The sequence below is a fragment of the Protopterus annectens genome, chromosome 6.part0, assembly GCF_019279795.1.
Source record: "Protopterus annectens isolate FY-2018-M chromosome 6.part0, PAN1.0, whole genome shotgun sequence".
Lineage (NCBI taxonomy): Eukaryota > Metazoa > Chordata > Ceratodontiformes > Protopteridae > Protopterus > Protopterus annectens.
In genome coordinates, this window is record NC_056737.1 from 940,357,070 (window position 1) to 940,371,252 (window position 14,183).

The following is a 14,183-nucleotide window of genomic DNA, read 5'->3' on the forward strand; positions in this document are numbered from 1 at the left end:
GGCACTCCCAACCCAAGCTGAGAATCGAACGGGAGAACCTCTTATTGTGAGGCAACAACGCTACCGCTGCACCACCATGGAAGTATTGGATGTTAAATCACATTATTAAAATCTGGCAAACCAAAAATAAATAAATTAAAAAAAAGCATACACAGTAACTTGGGACACAGTAAAACTGTGGACTAAGTGACACGCGATAATAAAGAGAAAATGTTCTTGGTCTCCAGTTTTGATCTAATTGCCAATAGATCTTAACTTTTCATAGATTTCCCACACATGCATGGCATGCAAGTAACCATTCTAATATGCACTGTGTACTCACTCTGACTCACATTACAGAATTGTAGGCTGCTTTGACAACCAACTAGTTCCTTTAAGAACATTATTTTTATTTGCATTTGTTTATTGGGATAGAGCACTAATCTCCATGGATCTATTTCAGACTTAGCCTGGGAGTGCTGTTTGGTTAACTGACTTGGTCAGAGTCACACAGGCAATGGAGGATGAGACAATCAAACACTGGACCCCAGGAAGAAACTTGTTAACAGCTCCTTGATCCTCTGACCAGCTCCCACACAGTATCAACACAGAGGGTCGACTAAAAACACTCTAGACAGGAATGAAGTTCACAACACAAACAGTATCACAGATTTTAGCACCGTTATTTATGGCATATTTATTCCCAATATAGTTACTCAAAGCTGTAATAGTTTTGCAGTCAACAAATCTTTACTGAATCTGCTTTAGAATTTATCATCTGTATTTTAAAAGACAGCAGAGAACGTAAGTTGAATAAAAACTGGTCAGAGACCTGACGTTTATGATGAAAAAATCAGTGCCCCAGTGAGTTGCCAGTATAACTGTTGTACTTCTTTAAAAATTAATGTGTCAGAGGAAAAAATGTTTTATTTCTTAAAAGAGTCAAATTCATTATAATTCTTGGCTATGTAATACCTAATAACTACCAGGACTGCATTTATTACTTGACACCTAATTAAGAAACTGTTTATCCTAACTATTACACTCTGATTATCAGATGTTTCATAAATCTTCATGAAATCCAAACCACTAAATCATCAGGTATTTCAAAGATTTTGCTGCAGTTATGATGGATACATATTTCAAGCATCAGCATGAAGATTAACCAAGAAAAAAGGTAAAATCTGATATCAGAGTATCATTCTGGCAATAAGACATGACTTTTAGGAATGATTTATTTGACAAATTGGCTGTTTTTCACTATATACTTAATAAAATGTCTATGAGTGCAAGTAATATGTAAATTAAGTTTAATTAAAAAGCAGTGCTTAGAATAAAAATGAACAATTGAAGACTCCACACACAGGACTGGGATACAAACACTCTGCTTACTAAATATGCATTCATTGTCTTTACTTTTCCTCAAGAAAATTAAAAATGTGTAAACCCATATGGCATAGTACTGTTTATGTAAATGATATGCCAAAATGCAGTTCTGGACTCATTAAGAGAACACAGAGAGAATCCTGGATCCTGGATTCACTCCCATGCATACAGAGAGAATATTATTGTAAAATATATTATACAGTGTTTATGTATTTGTGATTGCTTAGCATTTTACATTTGTCCTTTTTACTGACATTTTTTAACTGTTTTGTATTTGAAGTTACAGAACTCCATAAAACTGAATGCAGTTAACATGCAAATGCTGTTATTTATCTATTAACATGCAGAGAAAAATGACGTGATGCATTTCTTCAAAATGAAATATAACATGGTTCCTTAAACGAACTTCTGTGATACTTAACAGCAGTGCTTGGCACATTTAAAAGAAAGTGTACAATTCATATGTTCCTAGAAGTGATGTCTTAAGTTGTACAACCTGACATAAAGCTTGCAATACTATAATTATTGCATCGTAACACAATTGCAAAACCAATATCACTATGCATTTCTTACATAGACTACTATAAAATCAATACACTGTACTGTGCAATTTGACCTACTGAGTTGATAAAAATAAACTGTTATGAACAATATGCTGATAATACTGTAATGTTATCACTTTTATAGTTTTTTAACTCTATACGTAGACTGATAAGCAGTTAACTTCTTTAACAGGTAACACTTATCGTGTGCCCCAAGATGCACCTGTAGCATTAATTAATTTCCAAATCAAACCAAGCTTTAAAGCAGGTTATTCATTATGCATGCCTTATTATGGCAGAACCATTTGTAGTTTCATATAGTGATGATGTTGCATATGGATGTTATGTTAAAAACTATACTGTAAACAGCTTTGTAAACGTTAATTGTGCAAACATGGTTTATCTTTTCTCAGAACTAAATAGTTTAGAACTGGAAATATGCAAGTAACATTTCTTAATCATGTGAAATCTTGAATCCTCATGATAGCTTCTTGTTTGGTGTTAGAAACATGAGATTTGTTTTAACAGAGACTCATATCTGAGCACTAGATGTATTAAAATACGAAAACCATATACAGACAAACCTTACAAGTACAATCAAATATTAATCATAAAAGTAATACTGAAAGCTTTTTCTCTGTTTAAAAATTATATTGACTGTAAGTAAAGCAGAGAACATGCTTTTATAAATTCTGCAACAAAAGATAATGTATTTATATCATTGCCTTGAAGATGATAGATTTAGATTATATAAAACATCACTGAAGTGAAATGTTGGCTAATATGTTTGAGCCACTTGGGTTGTCTTTGCAAGTGCGCATATAAAATAGTGTCTAAAATCAAATGTGCTTTGACATACTGCTGTTTTTTTCTGTTTAACACACTGTCTTTCATTTGTTTGTTTGCCATACTACTGAGTTCCGCACGAATGAATGCAGAGCATATAAAGTGATGGTCCTTTTCTATGCAACCCTGCAGCTGAAAACACAGTTTAAAAACAATGAGACATGCCATTAGCAGTGCAGTCAGTATTAGGTATGACAGAATGGCTGTATTTCTCCTTGTTCTTGTGTGATTCATGGCCCCAGGAAACGAGCTACAATGCTATTGCCCAGAGTCAGTTTAATAAAGAGTGTCAGTATGGCTTTTACACACTGCTAAGGAGCAATTCATTTCATGCTTATCTGCAGAGTGTTTTATAACGTGGTGTAAATATACACAAATATTATTACCAACAAATTTAAAATGGTTCCTATTATCCCAAGCATTGCTAGGATGCTTTCCTCTGTGCTCTCCTTTTCCTGATTTCCTCTGTCTCCATCATTCCCAGCAGGAATTACCATTTTGATTTTAAAATTTCCAGGTTTCTTCCTTATACTTACCTATGAAAAATAAGAAGAACAATTAATAATGTACATTATGGTGAATATGAATCTAGAATTACTCAGAAAATACTTAACAAGAACAACAATCCATCATATTCTAAATACTTGCATGAAGTCTTTTAAAGCACATCTTGTGACATACGGAAACTTTGTATGGAGTAAAGAATCAGATTTAGAATCATCTGATATTATTGCTGCAGTAAATCATAGTGGCAAAAACTAGAAAAATACTATATGGTTATAAAGTAAGACAGTTTAAGGGAACTTGCGGCATTAAAAAAAAATCAATTAAGCTGTGTAGACGATCAATAGATGGTGTATGACTCCGAAATAAGAAGAGACGACATGGTATCAATAAGCTGTGTTTGCATCTTGCTGACATCAGACTGTTTTCCTATTAAGACCTGCAGGAAGGTATGACGTGTCTGAGATGGTTTAATGTAGGTCCAATGAAGAATGGATATAATTATATGCAAGCTGCTCCAGGTAACGCAGCTCTGTTTCTATGAAGGAGTTCAATGAATTCACAACTAAGCTCGAAGTGTTTATGTGAAGTTTTTTTAAGAGCAGGGAAGAAACTCGGACTCATTTTATTGTGCAGGAACTTCCATTCCACAGTATTATGCACTCTTAATTTGACACATCCAATAGCATGGCTTCAGTGGTATAGCATAGTGTTTGACATCAGGTATGCAATAAAACAGTTCTTTAATGTTAGCATAGTACAATGACAAAGTTTTGGCTCAGGTGTCTGCAGCCATAAATAAGTCAGATTCTTGATAAGCATTTTTTGAAACATTTAAAATTTATGGAAATTATATTTCACCATAAATGTTAACATATTACAGGGTTAGAAAATATTTGTTGGCATAAACACCAGTGGCAGAGAAGAAATATATTTGGTATAGTTATCTGTTGTTTTGTGTTGTTTTGATCTAGTAATTATTACATTACCCTTGTGTCACAGTGAAAATAATATAACAGCAATGGCTCATCAAGGTTTCACTCATTATTAAATGAGTAATCCAGCAACACGTCCAAACAAAACAGTACTGCTAGTGTATTTGCCTTTGATAAAAAAATGCCATGAATTTGTAAGGTACTCAGAGACAGGAGACAAAAGGGACTCCAACATAAATTCTGCTTACTAAAATAGACTGTTAATCTGAAAAATTATTGCTTAGCATACTTTTCTTTCTTAATTCTGCTTACTAAAATAAATATCACTTGCCATTTTATGTTTTACATCATCAACCTGTATTAAATATTTCAAATTCATTATTATGTCAAATTGAACACAAGAGTTTCAGAACACTGCAAGAAGAGATAAGGAGGCATAAATAAATAGTTCAAAGAACTGGAAGATAACAGAATATTCGTGAAGGCTGGTGACATTAACAGAAACTTATAAGTAAAAATGAGCATGAAAAATGACAAAGATGGGAGAAACCTAAAAGAAAATCAAATATATTCAGAAGATCTGGCAAGAAATCCCACCTTCACCGCCCATGAAGGAAACCACTGTGAAGAACTTCTCCAAAGCCAATTTTGAGCTTCTAAAGACAGAAGTGTCAAACTTCACATCATCCAAACAAATATGGAATGGATGTATGGCTGCTGAATCATACACCAAGGTGCTGTATGAGCACTTGCAAAAGTGAATGAATCATGCCATACCAAACAGAACCAAGATCCTGTCCTCCAAATAAATGAAGCCAATCTGGTGGTCCCCTGAAATTAACAAACTCTACAGCAGAAGAAAAAAACTGTTTCAGAAAAGAGAAAAGTCCCAAGACTGGAAAAATTCCTTTGTAAGTCTCAACAAAAAAATGAGATCCTTCATGAAATCCTCCAAAGCTAGTTACAAAAACAAAATTGCTACAGATGCTAAAGGCAACCACAAGGCATTCTTCAGTTATGTCAAGAATCTGCACAACAATACGCAAAGGTGCTCTGAACTACTGCACAATGGCACCACTTATACTGAACCAACAGATATTGCCAATAACTTGGCCGACAGGTTTAGTACAAACTTTACCCCCCTTCACCCCCTAAAGGGCCCATCCCAGTACCTGAGGAATGCCAAATCCCTAATATCACGGCTGCACAGGTAGATGCCGCACTATCCAAAGCCCAAAATTCAGCTTCCATGGGACCTGATAATATACCTGGCTGTGTTCTACATGAATTACAAAGGGAACTAGCACCACACCTGAGTGCCTTGTTCAACCACAGCCTCACTTCAGGCTTTGCTCCTACCGAATGGCGCACCACTACAGTCATTCCTCTCTACAAAGGGGGGAGCAACTACTGACCCTGGAAACTACTGCTCTATCAGCCTGATGAGCTTGATCTGCAAGGCCATGGAGCACATCATTATGGACCTCATAAATAGGGATATAGGGAACCTTCAAACCTGAACCCCTCACAGTTTGGGTTTGTGAAGGGGAGATCATGTCTGCTCAACCTGATAGACTTCTTCGAATCTGTCATCAGAGCGGTTAATGAAGGCAAGGTAGTCCATACAGCCTACCTTGATCTAGGCAAGGCCTTCAACACCATCCCCCCACTCAGGGATCATTGACAGACTGACTAACCTAGGCATTATCCCCTATGTCATATGATGGGTTGCCAACTGGCTCATGGACAGAACCCACATGGTGAAAGTAGCTGACTCCAAATCCGACTACTGGGCAGTCACAAGTGGAGTCCCACAGGGATCTGTCCTGCATCCTCTCATGTTTGGTATCTACTTCTCTGAAGTTCAGGCCAACACCAAGGGACTCTGGTTAACCAAATTTGCGGATGACTGCAAATTGTGAGCTATTATTGACTCTCAAGCTGATGTAGACATCCTACAAAAAGGCCTCACAGACACCAACGGCTAGTGCCTGAACCATGGTCTTAAGCTCAATGCTAAAAAGTGCATCGTCATTCCCTTCAGGAAAAACATGGTGCCCATGAACTACCACATTGATGGAAGCCCTCTCAACTCCCAAGGTGTGATAAGAGATCTAGGGACACAGGTAGATAGCAACCTATCCTTCGACAACCATATTGCCACTATAGTTAGAAAGTCCTTCTATGTGGCACACCTCATTACAAAAGGTTTCTCATCCAAGAAGAAAGAAGTCATAATTCCTCTTTACTCATTAGACCCATTATAGAGTACAATGCCCCATTTGGCATGTACCTCACTAGACACCTGCAACAACTGGAGAGGCCACAAAAATTCCTCACAAAGAGGATCCTAGGACTCAAACACATGCCCTATGCAGACAGACTCAAAAAACTCCAGCTATACTCCGTCTCATATCGCCTACTTAGAGGCAATCTCTGCTTGGCATACAAAGCCATGTCTGACCCAGTGTTGCTAGAAATACTTCATCTGAAAAAGTTGCAGTCCCTCTGCACCACATGCTCCAAAGACATCAACCTCATCACCACAATAAACAAGACCTGCAGGAGGGACATGTTCCTAACCCAGAGACTTCCCATACTCTGGAATAAACTCCCCATTCATGTCAAACAGAGCACTTCACTAGCCCTCTTCAAGAAAAATTCTTGACAAGTGGATGGGTAACAGGAAATTCACCCTGGGGATCACCTCAACAGCCTTGCTCGATAGGGGCACAAGGAACTAATGTCCGGCAACAGGACAACTGGGAATATTCTTGGGCTAGGCTTGTGTTGGCTCCAGGGCCATTATCCTAGTACTCAACTATGAACCTATGAATATAGAGAAGAGCTGTATGAAAAGGACCCCAACATCACTGACAGATATGATGGTGTGTTCTCTGGTATAGAGCCATATATCTTAGAGAGTGAAATTAAATTGGCCCTAGAAAGCATTGCTAATAACAAGGCTAAAGGAAGTGATGGAATTTCAGGTACATTTTTTAAGTCTTGCAAAATAATGCCTTTAGAATTTGATAGCAAATTTGGAAAGCACAACAGTAGTTATTGCGGTGGAAAAGGTCAAACTACATTCTAATTCCCAAAATGGGCAATGTTAAAAAAATACTTATGTTATAAACAATTGCATTTGTTTTACATGCTAACAAAGTAATGTTTAAAATCCTGAAAGCTAGACTACAGCAGTGTACAGACTGATAACTGCATCAGTGAGCAAATTGCCAACATCCGTTACATAACAGAAAAAGCTCCAGAAAGAATATTTATGTCTGCTTTATTGACTACTCTAAAGATTTTGACTGTGTGGAACATAATGAACTGTGGCAAATTATTAGAAAAAGGGGATCACCTTATTTGCCTCCTGAGGAATCTGTATGCAGAACAAGAAGCAACCAACAGAACAGAATACGGGAAGACTCATAGGTTCAAGAGTGGGAAAAGAGTGCAAGAAGGCTGTATATTCTCTGTCCTACTTATTTAATTTTATACTATGAATATTTCATGCAAAATTTTGAGTTAGATGAATAAGATGCTGCAATCAAAATCAAAATTGCTAGATGAAAGATAAGCAACCTCAGATACACAGATGATGCCACTGCAATGGTGGAGAGCGAGGAAGAGTTGAAGAGCATACAGATGAAGGTGGAAGTAGAAACTGGAACTGCTGACTCATCATAAAAATAGTAATAAAAGATAAGAACCTGGAACTGCTGACTCAACATAAAAAATAAATAAATAACATGATGCCATCTAACCCTATCAATTCTTTGCAGATAGACAGGGAAGAACTTGAGGCAGTGACACATTTTATTTTCCCAAAGTCAGAGATCTCTGCAGATGGTGATTGCAGCCATGAAATCCATGACATTAAAATAGGCTTGCTTCTTAGAAGGAAAGCTACACAAATATGGATACAGTTTTAAAGAGCAAAGACACCGTATTGTCAGCAAAGGCCCGTGTGGCCAAAGCTATGGTTTTCCTAGAAGTAATATATAGCTGGAGTATAAATAAAGCTGTTCACTAGAAAAGCAGTGCTTTTAAACTGTGTTTTTAGAGAAAACATAAAAATTCCATAGACTGCAAAATCAAATCAGTCAATACTTAAAAAAAATAAATAAATGTTAGGCTGTTCACTGGAAGGTCTGGTAGTGAAACTAAACTTGAAATATTTTGGTCATATAATAAAAAGACAGGGTTCACTAGAATAGAAAGTCACACTTGAAAAGATCATGGAGAAATGAAGAAGTGGTTGCAGAGGTTAAGCTAGATAGATGAAGATAAATATACAAGAATTTAATGAAGCAGTTATTGACAAACAGGCCTGGTATTCAGTTTGGCTACAAAGAGTCAGACGTGACCAAATGATAAAACATCAATAAAAACAATAGTGTTACTCAGAGTACATTATCCATACCTGTGTAGGAAAAGGCAATAATTTCTGCATGCTAATCTTAGTGTAAAAAATGCCATTTTAATGAAGCAAAATAGAAGTAAAATGTTATGCTTTGATGTTATTAATGGTGTCATACTCCATGAAGCTACTTAATTGCTTAATAATACATGTGTAAAGCAAGAGCATTTAAACCACTTTCAGTACTACTTGACTTTGCACTTTTCTCCACTGTTGTGTGACTGTGGAGTTGGTGTGCATTAGTTAGGGGATGTGGGACATGTTGTTTGCATGGGAGGTGCAGGGAACTTGTCCCTTGCAAAAACATTTACCGTTAGATTCACTCAGAGATGAATTTCTATGATTTTACTTTGCATAAATGGCAGTTGCTGAAATCACCTTTAGTGAGAAGCATGAATCCTGGGTCACTCATTTTCATATCCAAGTGAGGAGTTAACGCCTAACCATTGTGTCCTCATTGCCAAAATGTTGGCAGAGGTGCAACCAACCCTTATGGCTGCTTGAATGACAACTCCTCTAGATGCCTCTTCATACTTTGTCTGAATAATGGTACTGTTGGGGAAAGGACTAAAAATGAATTAGCAGTAACAGTAGATATGAGAGCGAGAGAGTGAGAAAGACAGAGACAGAGAATATATACGGGTAGAGGGGTGTTTCTTCTGCTGCCATTTGATAAATATCTTAAATACCTCCTCCCTGCTCAAATTCCCCACACAGCAACACAGCAACTATGATCTTCCAACTGCTAGAGAGCTACTCAGTATTTCACATAGAAGCCTACCTACACTGCATATATATCTACCTGACCTCTTCTTCCTTCCACATTAGCTGTATGCCATATCATCTACACTCTACTGCAGTTAATTAAGCTATCCTAAGTAGCAAAGTCAAATATTCCACCCTTCTACTAACCAAATTCTAATTATACATTCATTTGTCTATTCCCATTAGAATTTACTTCATTCTCTTTTTTCTTACTTCATCATATCTTGCTCTCCATAAATGTACTATTACACCAATTCATTTATTAGCAAACCTACCACTATTGCTTTCTCATCTCACATCCTATCACTGCTACCTTTACCCCACCTACCTCCTTCAATCTACCTTTATTAAAAAACACAAATTGTCACTTCAGAATATACCTACTTTGCACTATAACAATCATTTTCATTACCTCAAAACATATTTCCTAAAGAAAAACCCACATCTTCAGAAAGCTTTTAAGGCCAACATAAAATACAAAAGGCTTCCTGTAATCCCCACTGCTTTCAGTCTCTCCGTCTAAGTGAGGGCATGATGCATCCCAACCCTTGTCCTACACAATAAACAGTGACTATAAGCACATTAACACAAATAAATAGACCGCTCCTTCACCAACACTATCCAAAACAATATTAGAAGAAGTACATGCTTAAATAGCAACCTGCTACTCTTATATTCTGGTAGCAGCTGAAACCTGGTTAAAATAGGATGCTAAAGACAAAGAAATCTTAGCTACAGGGATTAGCATTCTCTGAACAGAGAGAATAAACAAGAAAGCAGGTATAATGGCTATTATCTTCAAAACATATTATGCATCTCTTTCCTTTTTCTCATCACAGTCTCTGAATTCAGCAATGTACAGATTCTTATCTCACACATTAAGCTTAATAGTCACAAGAACCTAGCCATCATTGCTTTGGATATCCCCACAGGGAACAACATATCTACCACTGAAGAAATCATTTCCTGAATATCTTCCAATATTCCTCAAGAAACAGTTATACTGGGTGACATAACCATTGATTGGCAGTCAGTCAGCAGTGAAACCCCCTCAAAGTTCTTACAACTATATGCTTTCACCCAAATATTAACAGCACCAACTAGATAAAATGAAAACACTAAATGTGAATCTATTTTAGACTGCATCCTTAATTCCCAGCACTCACAGTAAGATGCCAAAGCCATTTCCACAAGCAACACCATTATAATCAGAAAATAAATATTTCTGCATTCCAAAAATAATTCTCCAAAATGTAAAAACTCTGTGATTATTAGATGATGTCACTGACATCAACAACGTTTTTCTTATCACCCTTAATGTAGACACCCCTTTAAGAACTAAGAGTTAAATCTCACCCTGCACTTTGGTTATCTGGGAAGACAAATATGCTCAAAAGGCAAAGACACAGAGCTTGGAAATTTTGATCAGAAAACAAATTACAAGCAAAACTATTGCTTTATAGGACGAAGTGTAGCAAGGGTGGGGTGAAGGTGGTAGCCACCCAGGTGCAATTGGGAACTGCGGTTCCTGATTTCTTTTCTTTCTGTACCAGCATTTCTGAATGCCGGTACAGAAAGGCACTTCAGTTGTTTGCGAGTGTTAAAGTGTATAAGCTGAGGGCTACAAATGGGGCAATTATGTCACCTCACAGCAAGACGTTGTCACGTTCGATTCTCAGCTAGATCATCTTCTGTGTGGAGGCATACGTGAATGGGTGTGCCTTCATTGAAGGTTGTGCATCAGGGCTGGTAACTCGACACGTAAAAATCCACTACCAAACATTAGCGGACCGGAGTCCCGCTGTGGCGACCCCTATAAGCCGAAAGACACAACAAGCTTCTTACAGTTTAAACAATATAGTTTTTTGCTCTTCATTTGAAGAGCTGGGCAGAGATCTGACTGTAGCAGTGTTAGCGAGGTATAGAGTAAAAGCAGGACCCTTTTGTTTCTGCTCTTTAACTGAAGAGCTGAGGTGGTAGGATAGTATACTGTGGTCCAGCACCGGGTGTTAGATGAGCCAGTTATGGCACCATGTATAGGTATCTTAGGAATCTAAGCAAATAAATAAAACTGGATAGAAGTTCATACTATATCACTTCAAGGCGCAAACATAATCCTAAATCTTTCTGGTCATCAGTAAACAGCTTCCTGAAGCCTTGTCAAACTACTCAATTCATCTCACTCACATCAAACTAAACTCATAGACTTACAAATCACTTTATCTCATATCTTATCCAGTCACTAACTTCCTTAGTAAATGACACCAATAACTCTATCCTGTAAGTATCAATGATATCCCTAACATGTTAACTACTGACTGCCACCCACATTAAATGAAGGCAAACAAAAGAAAAAACGCTACTACTTTGGCAGCAGACAACTTACCTGCTGAGTGCTTAAAAATAACAGCCTCCTTCATCTCTATCATGATAAACAGATTTACTAGAGACAACTATGTGACTAGCCTATGAAAAAAATTATTTTGCCTCCACAAACGTGGCAAATCTAGGGATATCTCTAACTATAGACCAATAAGTATATTATTTCCGTTATCAAAAATCCTTGAGAGGTGCATCCATTTGCAGATTCTTAAACATCTTTTTGAAAACCACCTCCTCTGCCTAACTCATCATGGATTTCCCCATACCACAGCACATCTGCTGCACTCATAAGCTTCATCAGTGACATCAACCTTCATAGAAACGCAGGTAATCTGGCCTTCTCATGCTTCCTTTACCAGGTGAAGGCATTCAACACTCTTTTACATCAAAAATTACTACAAAAACTTTCTTTCGGTGAGCTCAGTGACTCATCATTCCCCTGGTTTCACAACTATCTTGCTAACAGAGAAATGGCAAACTGAATTTTCTTTCTTCCAGTCTGTATCTGTTGGTGGCCTTCATGGATGAATCCTGGTCCTCTGTTCTTTAACAATTTCATTAAACGACCTCCACGCTTCCACTAAACATGCTTCCATTGTTCCATATGTAGATGACGCTACTGTACATATTGAACTTTTGCCTTCTCAGGCAAAAAAAAAAAATAGCTAATCTGCAACAACAAACTCACAAGTCTTTCTCTGCAGTCAAAACCTGGTTAGAGAATTCTTAACTACTCTTGAATTCTAAAAAAAAATGTAAACTGGTGCTATTCATTCCAGAATATCTTTCTCATCAAAAACCACATATTCATTCTAACTTCAGCCAGAGATGCCAACACAGAAGCTGTAACTCAGACCAAATTACTTGGAGAAATAATTGATAACCTTACAACATACAATAATAAACTCATGAAAAAATATGCTGTTTGCACATAGAAAAACTCTTTCTCACAAAATATAGCAAGAAAAGCATTACCATAACTTATCTACTTCCTATGCTATGCATTTCCTATACTAAGCAATCTAAAAGTCTCTCAGCAAAGTAAATTAGAACAGTCGTATAACAAAGCTGCTAAATTTGAAGCAAATCATCCCCTCCGACCTTGAAACATTTATACTGGGCAGAACTCAGATACGACTTCAGCTACTCATAATCTCATCTACAAACAGTACAACTGCCATATACTGAAAATGTCATTCATCTTTATTCCCAAATCATATATTATGCTCAGGAGATAATTAGCATCTTTCTGTAATTAAATCCAGCACTCCTCATTATGTCTCTAAACTTTGGAAGTCCATTTCTGCAGCTCTGAGACAAACTGAAAACCTTCTGATACTTAAAATCCATCCAGACTACCACCCAACAAATTCCTGGTTTTTGCTTTGCTTTGTTGATTCTTTTATTCTGAAAAATACGAACAGGTAAGCGCTTTCACAGATAAACAAACTCCGCTTCATCAGACCATGTTAAATACAATGTAACAGATAACTATTTAAATGTTACAGCAGCCAATCAAGTACAAGTCTTAAAGAAAGGGAAAGGTCAGTATATTTAAATTACATACTGTAGTGCAAAATAGACTTGCTTTGTGCTGACAACTGAAAGCACCTCACATCCACAATGTTAAACACTATCAAACTATTGCAACCTTAAAAACACAATATATATATATATATATATATATATATATATATATATATATATATATATACCTAAAAACAGATTATTATACAAATAAGTCGCAGCATTTATAAAATCAGCAACTAATAATAAAATGCCTAAAACATCATGCTGATTCCTTGCTGTATCAGCATGGACAAACATGAAAAACAAAGCAGTCGATCTACTGAAAGTCTAAAGGCAGAAGTAGTTGAACTAGTGTGACTATTATATGGCACTAATAAAAACTGCCTGGTACTAAATGTATAATTAACAAAAATAAGGATAAAATGGTGTGTAAACTGTATGACATGCATATGCTACCAGATGCATAATTGGGAGATATAAATATAGTCATGGAACATCATGATAAAAAAAAATGATGTTATCATATTAACATTAAGGGCTAACGATGTTTCAGAGCTCTTGCTTTAAGGAAAGGTTTTATTGATACCTTGCTGTTCAAACCCGGGGGTTTGTCAGCTTGAAGCTGTATAATCCATTTCTGTTCTATGGATTCAGTCTTGTTTAATAAATCACCACCTCGAATATTAGCATGCACTAACTCTAAAGCAAAGAACTTGAACTTATGACTGGGGCCTGTCTCATTAACATGCATAGCTAAAGCACTAGATACTTTTACATTTCTAATGTCTCTCAAATGTTCAAGAATCGTATCCTTGAAAGCCCTGTTTGTCTTACCTACATTGTAGGAAAAACAAGTAATGCAGAAACAGAAGTATACCAGATTCTTGG

The 14,183-nt window shown here is 36.7% G+C and overlaps 1 long non-coding RNA gene across 1 annotated transcript in view; it reads right to left on the bottom strand.

Moving 5' to 3' along the window:
- Positions 1-1,175: 1,175 nt before the first annotated feature.
- The window catches only part of LOC122804621, a 399,814-nt gene continuing 386,806 nt past the window's right edge, over positions 1,176-14,183 (bottom strand). The window contains exon 2 of the long non-coding RNA XR_006365232.1: positions 1,176-3,289. This is a non-coding gene — a long non-coding RNA (uncharacterized LOC122804621). The remainder of the gene's footprint in view (positions 3,290-14,183) is intronic.